This window comes from Canis lupus, chromosome 5, assembly GCF_003254725.2.
Source record: "Canis lupus dingo isolate Sandy chromosome 5, ASM325472v2, whole genome shotgun sequence".
Classification (NCBI taxonomy): domain Eukaryota; kingdom Metazoa; phylum Chordata; class Mammalia; order Carnivora; family Canidae; genus Canis; species Canis lupus.
This window is the reverse complement of record NC_064247.1, coordinates 31,602,209-31,617,287: the sequence shown is the minus strand read 5'-3', so window position 1 is coordinate 31,617,287 and position 15,079 is coordinate 31,602,209. Positions and strand designations below refer to the sequence as shown.

General features: G+C 42.3%; 1 protein-coding gene across 3 annotated transcripts in view; it reads left to right on the top strand.

The window, feature by feature from the left end:
- Positions 1-6,622, top strand: part of ZFP3 (ZFP3 zinc finger protein) — a 90,990-nt gene extending 84,368 nt beyond the window's left edge. For all 3 annotated transcript variants that reach the window (XM_049110098.1, XM_049110096.1, XM_049110095.1), the window contains one exon: positions 6,402-6,622. The gene's annotated coding sequence lies outside the window, so the exon portion shown is untranslated. The remainder of the gene's footprint in view (positions 1-6,401) is intronic.
- The last annotated feature ends 8,457 nt before the right edge of the window (positions 6,623-15,079 follow it).

Below are 15,079 nucleotides of genomic sequence, written 5' to 3'. Positions count from 1 at the left end.
GATTGGCAATGGATAAAAGAAAAAAATCGTGAACTGCATGCTGTTTTAAGAGCCATTTAAATTCAAAGAGTGGAAAAGATAGTCCATACAAATAGTATTCAAATGAGAAGTAGGATGACTGTGTTAATACTGTATAAAATACACCTTAAAACAAAAATTGCCAATAGCAACAAAGAAGGGCATTTTATAATAATAAAAAGGTTAATTACATTTTTAATTTTTTTTCTATTCATGATAGACATAGAGAGAGAGAGAGAGAGAGAGAGAGGCAGAGACACAGGAGGAGGGAGAAGCAGGCTCCATATGGGGAGCCCGACGTGGGACTCGATTCAGGGACTCCAGGCTCACGCCCTGGGCCAAAGGCAGTTGCTAAACCACCGAGCCACCCAGGGATCCCCTAATTACATTTTTAAAAATGTTTTATTTATTTATTCATAAGAGACACAGAGAGAGAGAGAGAGACGAGAGAGAGAGGCAGAGACAGAGGGAGAGAAGCAGACTGCATGCAGGGAGCCTGGTGTGGGACTTGATCCTGGGTCTCCAGGATCACACCCTGGCTGAAGGCGGCACCAAACCGCTGGGCCAGCGGGGCTGCCCAAGGTTAATTGCATTTTAATTACAAATATATATGTACCTAATAAAAGAGACCCAATGAAACAAAAATGGACAGAATTGAAGGAAGATATAGACAATTGAACAATAATAGTTGGCTTCAATACCCCATGTTTAGTAATCTATAGAGCATCTAGAAAGATCAACAAGGAAATATATGACTTGAACATCATAAACCAATTAGATGTAATAGCACCCAACAAAAGCACATTCTTTTCAAGTTTACATAGAACATTTTCTAGGCCATAACATTGTGTTAGGCTATAAAATAATCCTCAGTAAATTTGAAAGAATTGAAATTGCATATAGTATGTTCTCCGACACAATGGAATGAAACTAGACATCATTAGCATAAGGATATTTGGGAAATTCACAAAAATCAGAAATTCAGAAATCAATACATTTCTAAATAATCAATGGGTCAAAAAAAGAAATCACAAGGGATGTTAGAAATTACTTTGAAATGAGTTAACATGAAAATACAACATATCAAAATTTATGGACTACAGATACAGGAGTGATTAGAGGGATATATAGCTCTAGATGCCTGTATTAAAAAAAGAGAGAGGAAAAAAAAAAAAAAAAAAAAAAAAAAAAAAAAAAAAAAAAAAAAAAAAAAAAAAAAAAAAAAGAGAGAGGGATCCCTGGGTGGCGCAGCGGTTTAGCGCCTGCCTTTGGCCCAGGGCGCGATCCTGGAGACCCGGGATCGAATCCCACGTCGGGCTCCCGGTGCATGGAGCCTGCTTCTCCCTCTGCCTATGTCTCTGCCTCTCTCTCTCTCTCTCTGTGTAACTATCATAAGAAAGAAAGAAAGAAAGAAAGAAAGAAAGAAAGAAAGAAAGAAAGAAAGAAAGAAAGAAAGAAAGATTTCAAGCCAATAACCAAAAATTATACCTTAGGAAATGAGAAAAATAGGAGTGAATGAAACCCAAAGCACTTTGAAGGAAGACAATAATGAAGATTAGAGTGAAAATAAATGAAACAGAGAATAGAAAAACAATAGAGAAAATCAATAGAACCAAAGTTGGTTCTTTGAAAAGATCAGCAAAATTGACAAATCCTTAATGAGATTAAGAAATATAGGGGATCCCTGGGTGGCGCAGCGGTTTGGCGCCTGCCTTTGGCCCAGGGCGCGATCCTGGAGACCCGGGATCGAATCCCACATCAGGCTCCCGGTGCATGGAGCCTGCTTCTCCCTCTGCCTGTGTCTCTGCCTCTCTTCTCTCTCTCTCTCTGTGACTATCATAAATAAATAAATAAATAAAATTAAAAAAAAAAAGAAATATAAACAAGGGAGCACCTGAGTGGCTCAGTGGTTGAGCATCTGCCTTTGGCTCAGGTTGGGATCCCGGGGTCCTGGGATCGAGTTCTGCACTGGGCTCCCTGCAGGGAGCCTGCTTCTCCCTCTGCCTGTGTCTCTGCCTCTCTCTCTATGTCTCTCATGAATAAATACATTAAAAAAATATAAACAGGGGACATTACTACCAACCTATGGAAATATTAGGATAATAAAATGATATTATGAACAATTGTTTGCCAATAAATTAGATAATTTAGATGAAATGAACAAATTCCTAGAAAGAAACAAACTGCTGAAACTGACTCATGAAGAAATAGAAAATATGAATAGATCTATAACAAACAATGGGGTTGAATTATTAATAAGAAAAAACTACCTGGAAAGAAAACTTAGGGCCAGATAGCTCCACTAATAAATTCTATTAAATGTTTCAAGAAGAATTAACACTGATACTTCACAAGCTCTTTTAAAAAATAGATAGGTGAGGGTACTGCCCCACTCATTCAATAAGGCTGCTACCAAACCAAAAAGAAGATATCACAACAAAGAAAACTACAGACCAAATTTTCCTATGAATATAGATGCAAAAATCCTCAATAAAGTACTAGCAAACCAAATTCAGCGAAACATAAAAAGTGGCATTTATTCGAGGAATGCAAGACTGGTTAAACACCTGAAAATCAATTAGTATTATACACCATATCAATTAGATTAAAAAAAAAAAACACAGGATCATCTCAATAGACACATAGAGAGATCATTTGATGAAATCCAACACCCTCTCATGAAAAAAAAAACAAAAACCTGCCTGTTAAAGTAGGAATACAAACTTCCTCAACCTGATAAAAGAGATCTATGAAAAACTACATTTTAATGATATATGGATGAGACTCTGAGTTTAATGGTGTGTGGTGCGTAGACTGCTGTGTTTAGTAATGTATGCATGAGATGCTGTGTTTAGTGGTGCATGATCCATGTTTTACTGCATGAAACACTGTTTCGTCACACATAGTGTGTGTGCTATTGTGTTTAGTGATACATGCACCAGGCAAGTGGTATATAGTGTCTATGCTATTGTGTTCAGTGATATATGTGTGTGAGATATTGTGTTTAGTGCTCACACTGCATGTTCTTTCTTAAGTGATACATGTCTAAGACATTATGTTTAGTGGTATATGGTAGGTGTGCTACTTTGTAAAATAATGAAAGCTTTCCCTCAAAGATCAAGAGTAATACAAAGATGTCCAGTCTCATCACTTCTATTCACCATCAGACTGGAACTTTTATCCAGGGCAATTAGGCAAGAAAATGAAACAAAAGACATCCAGATTGGAAAGAAAGTGCAACTATGTTCTCGGATGACATGATCTTGTATATAGAAAATCCTAAGAAAAATGGGATGCTTGGGTGGCTCAGTGGTTGGGTGTCTGCCTTCCGCCCAGGGTGTGATCCCAGAGTCCCGGGATCGAGTCCCACATTGGGCTCCCTGCATGGAGTCTGCTTCTCCCTCTGCCTGTGTCTCTGCTTCTCTCTCTCTCTCTCTCTCTCTCTCTGTATCTCATGAATAAATAAATAAAATCTAAAAAAAAAAAAAAAAAAGAAAGAAAGAAAAAGAAAATCCACCAAAAAACCATTGGAACTAATAAATGAGTTCAGCAAGGATGCAGGATACAAGACTAATAGACAAACCCCGGTTGTATTTCTATACATTAGCAATGAAAAATCTACAAATGAAATTAAGGAGTCAATTCCATGGGATGCATGTGTGGCTCCGTGGTTGAGTGTCTGCCTTTGGCTCAGGGAGTGACCAGGATCGAGTCCCACATCCGGCTTCCTGCATAGAGCCTGCTTCTCCCTCTGCCTATGTCTCTGCCTCTCTCTGGGTGTCTCTCATGAATAAATAAATAAAATCTAAAAAAAAAAAAAAGTCAATTCCACGTACAATAGCTCAAAAACAATGAAATGCCGAGGAATAAATTTAACAAAAGAAGAGCAAAATCTATGCTCTGAAAACTGTAAAACATCGTTGAAACAAATTTAAGACAGATAAATGGAAAAACATACCATATTCATGGATTGGAAGATATTATATGGTTAAGGTGGCAATTCTCTTCAGAAGGGTCTAAGATTCAATATGATGTCTTTTAATATCCCAGATGATTTCTTTGAAGAAATTGACAAGCTGATCCTAAAACTCATAGGAATTCAAGGAATCCAGAGTGGTCAAAACAATCTTAACCAAGAAGAATAAAGCTGGAAGCCTCACACTTTTTAAAAAAAATATTTATTTATTTATTTATGATAGACATAGAGAGAGAGAGAGAGGCAGAGACACAGGAGGAAGGAGAAGCAGGCTCCATGCCGGGAGCCCGATGTGGGACTCGATCCCGGGACTCCAGGATCGCGCCCTGGGCCAAAGGCAGGCGCTAAACCGCTGAGCCACCCAGGGATCCCCTCACACTTTTTTTTTTTTTAAGATTTTATTTATTCATGAGAGACATACACACAGAGAGAGAGAGAGAGAGAGAGAGAGAGAGAGAGAGGGAGAAGCAGGCTCCATGCAGGGAGTCCGACGTGGGACTTGATCCCAGGTCTCCAGGATCACACCCTGGGCTGAAGGCGGCGCTAAACCACCACCCGGGCTGCCCCTCACACTTCTTGATTCCAAAATATCAAATGTATCGTAAGGGACCTGAGTCCAGAATATAAAAAGGATTCTTACAACTCAACAATATAAAGAAAAATACCTATTTAAAAAATGAACAGGGATCCCTGGGTGGCGCAGCGGTTTGGCGCCTGCCTTTGGCCCAGGGCGCGATCCTGGAGACTCAGGATCGAATCCCACATCAGGCTCCCTGCATGGAACCTGCTTCTCCCTCTGCCTGTGTCTCTGCCTCTCTCTCTCTCTCTCTGTGACTATCATGAGTAGGTAAATAAAATCTTTAAAAAAAAAAATGAACAAAAGTATCTGAACAGACATTCTCCAAAGAAGATATGCAAATAGCAGTAAGCACGTGGAAAGATGTCTGACATCATTAGACATTGGGGAAATGCAATTGCAAGCCTCAATACACTACCACTTCACACATACTAGGATGACTAAGATTTAAAAAAAGAGAGAAAATAAATAACAAATGTTGGCAAAGGTGTGGGGAATTTGGAACCCTCATACACCCTAGAATTGTAAAATGGTATACCTCTTTAGAAAACAGTTTGGTAGTTCCTCAAAGTGCTAACCCCAGAATTACTCTGTGACCCAGTAATTATCCTCATGGTTCTAGACCCAAGTGAAATGAAAACATGTGCCCATACAACTTGTCCGTGAATATTCACAACAGTCTTACATGGAAATAACCCAAATATTCCTCAACTGATGAATGGATAAATGAAATGTGGCATATCTGTACAAGAAAATCTTATCTGGCCACAAAAGGAGACAAAATATCAACACCTGCTACAGCACAAACGACTCTTGGAAAATTTATGCTTAGTGAAGGAAGCCAGACACAAAAGATAACATATTTATGGTTCCATTTGTATGAAATGTCTGGAAGGGGAAAATCTACCTATGTGGAAAATAAAGAAGTGGTTGCCAGGTTCTGGAGGAAGAGGAGAATCGATTGTGATTGTAATGAGAATGGGGTTTTTTTCTGGCGATGATGAAATGTTCTAAAATTGATTGTGGTGACAGTTGCCTATCTTCTTTAATATGTTACACATCACTGATGTGTATACTTTAAAACAGTGACTTTTGGGGTGCCTGCGTGGCTCAGTTTGGTTAAGTGTCCAGCTCCTGATTTCGGCTCAGGTGTTGATCCCAGGGTTTTGGGATCAAGCTCCACATTGGGCTCTGCTCTGAGAATGGAGCCTGCTTCAGATTCTTCTCTCTGTCCCTCCCCACTCCCTGCTTGTGTGTGCTCTCTCTCATAAAATAAAATAAATAAAATAAAATAAAATAATAAAATGGCGAGTTTCATATTATATGGATTATATTTCAATAAACTGTAATAAAAATTAGGAAATACAGAATATATAGGCTTCTTCCACCATTTTTAAAATAAAATGTAGCACACTGGGGATGCCTGGGTGGCACAGTGGTTGAGCCTTTGGCTCAGGATGTGATCCCGGGGTCTGGGATCGAGTCCCACATGGGGCTGTCTGCAAGGAGCCTGCTTCTCCCTCTGCCTCTGTCTCTCTCTGTGTCTCTCATGAATAAATAAATCTTTAAAAAAAATGTAGCACACAGTATACTTTTTTGACCTCTGCTTTTTTTCCACTTAACAATGTACCTTGGCATTCATTTCATAACAGTACATAGTACTCCTCTTCATTGTCTTTTATGGCTACATAGTACTTGATTATGTAGCTGTACTACCTTTAACTCAACAATTTTCTTATGTAGGTGGCATCTGGGTTGTTTTTAATATTTTGCTATTAAAGATGGTGCCACAATTAATAAACCTGTTGTTTCTTTCTTTCTTTTTTACAGGTGTATCCACAGGATAACTTCCTATAAAACGGATTACTATATCTGGGGCGCCTGGCTGGCTCAGTCAGTGGAGCGTGCGACTCTTGATCTCAGGGTTCTGAGTTTGAGCCCCACATAGGGTATAGAGATGACTTACAAATAAAATCTTAAAAAAAAAAAACCCTCCTCCCCAGATTATTGGATCAAGAGGTAAATCCATATTAATACATAATTTTGTTAAATATTACCAGATGTTCCTTCCATAGCATCTGTTCCATTTTTGTACCTTTGACAGCAATGTAAGAAAGTGCCTATTCTCACAGCTTCATTAACAGGGTAGGTTTTCAAGCTTTTGAGTTTTTGTCAATCAGTGGTTGATACACAGTATCTCAGTGTATTTTCATTTGGGGTTTTAATTTGCATGAAATTGAGTATCTTTATATATGTTTGAAAAATTTTTGATGATTTTTTAAAAATGAACTACAGTGATTTCTTTCAGGTTTTTCTATCAGGTTTTTGGCTTTGTTCTTCTAGATTTTTACAGCGCTCTCTGATACATTCTGGCTGTTGACTAGAAATATCATCTAAACTGGTGACTCCTAAATCACATGCCCATGCTGAGCTCCAAACTCATATATCCAACCACTTACTTGATATTTCACTTAAAAAAACCCAATAGTCAGTCTTGTCTATCATGGGAAAAACAGAATTCTTTATTTTCCCCCTTGAGTACTTCTTCATCTCAATGAATTATATCCAAACACCTGACTGTTTTTCTGTATCTCCTCTGACAAAGCTCTAGACCAATTTGCCACCATTTATCTCCCTGAAGATGGCAGCACCTCCCAATTGGCCTCCCGTCTTCTGCCTTTACCTCTTCTCTTCTCCCTAACCCATTTTCAAAATAGTGACCAGGATGATCTCTTTAAAAGTGTAAATCAGATCCTTCCCACAGCAGGTGGAATCAAATAGAACATATAATTGAGCTCCTTGGTGTGGCTTCCGTGTCTCACGGGAGTTGACGCTTGTCAACCTCTCCAGTTTCCCTACCCAGCTGGTCCTCGTGGCTTTCTTTGGTCTCTTGAACATGCCAGGCTTATTACACTCTTGGGATTTTTACACATTTCTCCTTTCTTTGCATGACTATCGTTCCCCTCCACATCTTCCCACTTGGGTCTCTGCCAAAGTCGCCCCATCCTCTACTGCTCTAGTTGATTTTATTCAAGGCCTCTCCCCAAACCAGTTGCTGTTCTGGAGATCTCTGTTATATGAACGAATTCACCCCTCTTTGTTTAAAAAACCATTTGAGGGGGCAGCCCGGGTGGCTCTGTGGTTTAGCGCCACCTTCAGTCCAGGGCGTGATCCTGGAGACCTGGGATCTAGTCCCACATCGGGCTCCCTGCATGGAGCCTGCTTCTCCCTCTGCCTGTGCCTCTGCCTCTCTCTCTGTGTGTGTCTCTCATGAATGATAAATAAATAAAAATCTTTAAAAAAAAAACATTTGAGGGTCTTTTTTTAAAAAATTATTTTGCAACAAAAATAATTCTAGGTAATGTATATAGGAATTTATCATCCATAAAATGGTATATTTATAAAAATTATCAACCATAAAAATGGAGGAATCATGATTTGGGAACAATTACCTATCTATCTGAAAAAAAATAAATTCAAATCCCTCCCTCATACCATACAAAAAGTGACTTCTACTAGATTAACAAGCGAACCATGAGAAATCAAAAATGTAAAAATATTGGGAGAATTTTGGAAAAACTGTTAAGAATACATTAGTGAATTTGGGGATGACAAAGGCCTTTCTTGGAGAAGATAAAAAAATGCAGAAGCTGTAAAAAGACAGATGATTAAAACTTAAAACACCTGTGAATAAATAGTAATTTATTATTCAAATTAAAAGAAAAATAATAAACTGGGAGAAAAGACACTGTATCTAACACACAAAAGATTAATATCCAGAATATGAAAAAAATATCCAGAATATGTTCAGAATTCCTCCAAATCAGTAAAAAAAGGTGAATAGCCAATGACAAATGGGCAAAGGATATATAAAATTCACAGTAGATGAATACAAACAGTCAACAAGAATATGAAAAGATCCCTAACCTCACTGACATTCAGGGAAATGGCTTCTTATAACAACATTATTATATAATCTTTTGCCCATAAGATTGGCAGATAATGAAGATTTACGGAAGCCAGCATTGGCAAGGATATGCAGAAATGACAACGTTCACACACTCTCGGTAGGAAAGTACAATGGCATGATACTTTGAGGGTAATTTGTCAGTATCTGTTATGACGAAAAGGGTTCATCATGACTTTTGATCTGGTAATTCCAGGTAGGTAGATAGGTAGGTAAGTCTCCTTATGTGAGTGAGGAAAATCACTCACATAAATGCCTAAATAGGCACACATGTGCCTTGCAGCAATGTTTGTACATAATGAAAAAATTCTGATTAACCAAACTGGAAAATTATGTGAGAGTTAAAAAGAATAAGGAGAGACGCAAGTTCAGAATCATATGTACAATGTGATCTCATCTATGGGAATAACATGAAACAGAGGCATGTTTCTGCATGTCCATAAATGCGCAGAAAAATGTCCAAAAGGATTCATAGAAAGCTCATAATAGTAGTTTGCCTCAGGGAGGAGTGTGGGATTGTGCCCATGATGCAGGGAGTAGAGATTGAGGGGGTGCTTTTGCTTTATCTGTATTTTTAAAAATGTATAATTAGAATTTTACTGGAGTAATTTGGAAAAAAAAGACAAGAAATGAAAGGTAAAGTAACTTTTGGAGGTATTGCTAACAATTCTAGAAATGAATGTAGTTGATAATGGCATAGCGGTGTGGGGTATTTGCTGATACCTGACAGACATAGTTAGCCATCGCCAAAAAGGCATACAGCAAAAAGGCATACGCTTTGTAGTCACAGACTCCAGATTTGAATACTGGTTCTCCCAGTCACTGTGTGATTTGGGCAAATCACTTAACTTCTCTGAGCTCTGGGATAGCAAATGGAATCTACAGCAGAGGGCTTTTAGGAGGATTGAAGAGATAACATATCTCTAGGTAAAAAAAAAAAAAAATCTTTAGTACATAGTAGGTGCTCAGCTAAGGGGTGGGTATTATTAGTAGCAATGATTAAAATGATAGTTTGTAACCCAGTAAGAAGTTAGAAGCAAATGAATGGCGACCAAACCGAATCAAATCCCATGGGTTTATTTTTTTTTTAATTTATTTATGATAGTCAGAGAGAGAGAGAGAGGCAGAGACACAGGCAGAGGGAGAAGCAGGCTCCATGCACCAGGAGCCCAACGTGGGACTCGATCCCAGGTCTCCAGGATCGCGCCCTGGGCCAAAGGCAGGCACCAAACTGCTGCGCCACCCAGGGATCCCAAATCCCATGGGTTTAATTTGCAGGTTGTACATCTTCTCACCACCAGAGATTCTTTATGATTTGCTCCATATACTCCTAGTGTTATTCATTTGTTTATTAATTCATTCATTGACTCATTTAATAAGTATTTACTAGGCGCTTCTTACACTGGGGCCTAGACATATAAAGTTAACATGTTTGTGTCCCCAGGCACCCCGGGGGCTCAGTGGTTCAGTGTCCAACTCTTGATCTCAGCTCAGATCTTGATCTCAAGCCCTGCATTGGGCTCCATGCTGGGTGTGGAGGCTACTTAATGCAACAACAACAACAAACAAACCTGCCCCATGGGAGAAAGAGACATATGGCCAGTTGCCAACGTGACATGGGAGTTACCCACATGGACATTGGACCTAGACAACCTGGTTCTCTTTTCCAGATCTATCGCTCAGTTGACCTTGGATTGGTTATTTAACCTCTTTGGTTTAGTCATCTATAAAATGAGTTGTCAACATTTCCCACCTCCACTCCCCACCATAAGGTTCTTAAGTAGATTAGATGCAGGGTGCCTGGGTGTCTCAGTGGTTGAGTGTCTGCTTTTGGCTCAGGGCATGACCCTGGGGTCCTGGGATCGGGTCCCGCATCAGGCTCCCCACAGGGAGCCCGCTTCTTCTGCCTGTGTCTCTGCCTCTTTCTCTGTGTCTCTCATGAATAAATAAATAAAATCTTAAAAAAAAAAGATTAAATGTGTAACTACAAGGGTAAAGTGCTTTGCCCAGTGCTTGGCACATGGTATGCCCTAGTGGATGCTGGCCACTTTTATCTCCAGGCGGTTATGCTTCTGTCTGGTTGATGTCATAAAAGGGGAATTCGGAGAGAAAGGAGCACCCATCAGATATAAAGACACATGTCTATCTGGCAAACCACATATATTAAGTAATAATGGATCCCTCTATGTGTTTTTTTTTTTTTTCCCTCTATGTTGTTAATCAACAGCTAACATAAAACTGGCATAAGAACTTCTTTTTTTTTTAATTTTTTTTATTTATTTATGATAGTTACAGAGAGAGAGAGAGGCAGAGACACAGGCAGAGAGAGAAGCAGGCTCCACGCACCGGGAGCCCGACGTGGGATTCGATCCCGGGTCTCCAGGATCGCGCCCTGGGCCAAAGGCAGGCGCCAAACCGCTGCGCCACCCAGGGATCCCGAAAACTGGCATAAGAACTTCTAATCAGCATGAATTAAGTAAGCAATGTGGTATAATTTCTGTCCAGAGCAAAGAAACGTGACATTTTAGCCTTGGGAACCTTACTTAGGGTAAATGGGATGGTTCTGTTTAGCTTTGAAAATATTGGAAATTTCTGCCCTGGATTTCTAGGAATATCTTCACAGACTGACTTCTTCTAAGGTCCGGGGATCCCTCATCACCAAGATGGAAACTAATAATCCAGGGAAAAGGAAGGAAATGAAAGGAAAGAAGGAGAAATGGAAGCAGACATTTATAGACAAACTACCATGTGTTAGGTGCGTTATCTCCTAAGCTGTCCCAGTGCGTGTTGAGGCTGGCCTATTATCCCCATTTTAGCTAAATAAACAGGGGTTCAGAGAGGTCAAAGAGTGCTCATCGGTGCCAGGACTCCAGGTCTTCTGGTTCCAAGCCCGGAGTTCTTCTCTGGACAGCAACCTGCATCTCACAGGAGATGTGAGGGAAGTCATCCCTGTGTTGTGGCGCTGTCCGTATACTTCTCACTTGGGAGAGGGATGGGGCAAGAATGGATTGGAACAAGGATTACAGATCACCACCTTCCAACTCCAGGTCCCAGAAAGGGATGGTAGCTGCTTGAGGGATAATCAGAGAGAGAGAGAGAGAGAGAGAGAGAGAGAGAGAGACCAGGCTGGGGGATTATGGCTGAAGACATAAAGGTATCTGTCCCTGGTTGGCTCTTCCTGGGAACTCTTAGGAAGGCAACGCCCAGGTGGGGACCTTCCAAGTCTCCAGATGCCTGGATACAGACATTGCTCCTGGGGGAGAGTCCCCTTGATTCCCGTCCCTCCTTCATAACCTTGACCAAGGCTAGAGAAGAATGGTGCCTTGACCTTACTCCCTGATCCCTTTCTGTCCTTGAGAATCTGGGTCGCAGAGAGAGAGAGTGAGAGGGAGAGAACACTACTGAGTGCTGTTAGCTGAATCCCAGGTTGGGAACCCGGTTTGATAGCCATCTGCATAGGATATAATTTTGAAATGGAATGCATCCGGGAAGATGTGGTTGATCTCCTCTGTGCCTGTTGTCTACCTTTTGAGTTGAGAGGCGTAGAATGATGTAACATGCGGGACAGCACCTAGTAAAGTTCAAAAGGCGGCAGGTGTGTTATTGTCCTTGTTACTGTAGCATCTTGAGGCCAAAGAGGATTGCAGAGATGGTCTCATCTAATACCCCAGATGCGGCGGGAGGCCTTGGCCAGCACCTCTGACCAACTGCCAACCAGCTCCGCCTGCGCCCTTGGAGCGACAAGGAGCTCACTCCTCCAAAAGTAGCCCCAGTTAGCTCTCACTGAGAAAAATTTCCTTGGCTTGAGTTGAGGTCTGTCTCGCCGTACTCCCTGGGCAGATGGCACATTTGTACCCACTGTCCTCCTGGATTTAAGGACAAAGTCAGGTCTCAGGTCATCTTTGCCTGCTGTGCACCACCCCCCGCCAGAGTACCTTTCTTCAATATCTTTGTGTACTTTGCACAGAATACTTTGCAGATTCTTCATTCCCCAGAGCTCCACCCACTCCAGCTGGTCACTATCCCCCTGCAAATAATGGTGCTCAGAGCAAACACAGCCAACACTGCCAACGTGACCCGAGCAGAGCAAAGTGCGACACAGGCATCACCTCCTATAATATATACCCTGTGACTATTAATGCTGCACAAAAACAAGTGCTTTCCGGCAGTGGCATCACATTTGTTCTTGTTAAGCTTGCATTTTAAGCAAATATCCTGCACTCTTTCTTACCTAAACTATATCCACGTCCCATATTTATAATCAGTTTAAATGGCCCCTCAAAATGCTCTTCTTAATTTTATGACCCTCCCTCCCTGGTTCAGGGATTACTGTCATGACCTCTCTGATACTCATTCTCTTCCCGTCTTTAGATTCCTGTCCATCAGGTTTAGTTTTGCCTGTTTGGGAACTTTCTATAAATGGAATCATGCCATATGTATTACTTTACAATTTGCTTCTTTTCCCCGAAACTATGTTTGTGAGATCCATCTACGTTGAATATGCAGGAGTAGTTTTTCATATTATTACTATAGAGTATTCCATTGTATGAATGAATACATTACAATTGATTTATTCTACTGTTGGTGAACATTCAGGTTATTTGTTTATTGTATAAACTGTGCCATCTCAGATATTCTTGTATGTGTCTCTGGGAGACATGTGCAATATAATTGATAAGTGGTTATTTTATGCATTTAAATCTTGTCTCTCAGTTTTTTAAAAAAGATTTTATTTATTCCTGAGAGACACAGAGAGAGAGAGGCGGAGACACAGGCAGAGGGAGAAGCAGGCTCCTTGCAGGGAGCCCAATGCGGGACTTGATCCCAGGACCCCGGGGTCATGCCCTGAGCCAAAGGTCAGCCACTGAGCCTCCCTGGCGCCCCTTGTCTCTCAATTTCTTTCAGAATGAAGGAATCCTGGCTTTTACATCTCATAAAGGCTTTGAGTGCACACTAGTTTTCTCTAGAATATATACTTTGGGGTAGAATTGCTGAGTCTTAGGATTTACATAAAACTAGGAAAATGTACACAACGCTTGCATGCTCCTTATTTGATTTAGAAATTGCTTTTTTAAAACACGTGTCTAGCATGGGGGCCGGATGTGCAAGCCAGCAGTCTGACCATTTCTGAGCGACCTTGATCTTGAGGACCTGCCTAAAGCCCCAAATTATCAATAGCAATAAACATGCTTCTTACTCATTGGAAGAGTCCCTTCTATAGAGGGCATCAGTATCTGCTATCTTTATGGCTCCTGCCTCATGTTAGTCATCACAAGATAGAAGATGCACTGGCTGCCCTATCCTGGACAAGAGACATTTGTGGGAGGGGGCAAGTAGGAAAAATGACCCTGCTTGCTTTCTCAAAGGTACACCAGACATCTGAGGATATTAACTGCCTAAAACAGTCAAGCCCTAATGTTAGCAGGATTTAGGGCAAAAGTACAAATGGATGCCATACATCTACCTAAATTATTGAAGATTATAAATCATTTCATCTAACAGTTGACCTTCATATGTTCCATTCTATCTTGACCAATGCACATCTTTGATGATGCAGAAGACCAGGCTCAGATTCAGAATTCCTGAACTCCTGAGATGTATGCACTTGACTGAGTGGTAAGGGGAGGTAAGGGGAGCCCTGGCCAGGCTGGACTGTTGGCTGGTGGCCTAATGGCTGGTTTCTGTGCACACGGCAACTCAAAGGTCCAAGTGATGTGCCACCTCCCACAAACACAGTTGCGTCTTAGCCACTTTTAAGGGATGGCCCGATGGTGCCCTGCAGAGGATGATCTGGGGAAGAGGCAGGGCCTCCAGCCATGGTGTGTGCACGTGCATGAATCTGTGTGTGTGAGATTCTGGGGTCACAGTTTCCCAGAGCTTGGTCTTGAAGGAGGGGCACAGGTTCCAGGTGGGCATGTTCCCTGCACTCTGTGGCCAGATGGGGCTAGACAGGAGCCGCTATAGAAGGTAGGGGCCTAGGGCAGGCTCTCTCGCCCAGGTAGAGGGGCAGCACTGTGCACCTGTCATCCCTCCACACCTCCCACGAGGAGTGCCGCGGGGACCGTGTTGGGCTGTATCCCCAGCATCTATCGCAGCCCCTGGCACCTGGAAGTCACACAGGGCATACGGGTGCTCCGTATCCAGACCGCCAGAAGCGGCTCCGCTTGTACTTTCTCAGCCTCCATGCGGAGGAACCTGTGTGAGGTTCCAGGAGGTGAAGTGACTGGCGCAAGGTCACACGGCCAGAGGGGGTGGCGGCTGCACCTGCGCCCCCTTCACCCCCGGCCTCCTCGCCCGCCCCGCCCTCGGGTTTTACCGGGTTCTTCTTTTCGTGGGTACTGGGGCAGAGGACTCGGAGCGGCCCCCCGGGGCCCCGGCAGCCCCCGCGCCCCCGCGCCCCCGCGCCCCCGCAGCCGGCCCTCCACCGCCCCCCGCGTCCCCTCCTCCAGCGCCGCTCGCTCGGCCGCGCGAGGCCCCGCCCCCCTCGGGCGCCGTCACGTGCCGCCCGTCGCCCCGCGCCTGCGCGCTGCTTATTTCCCGC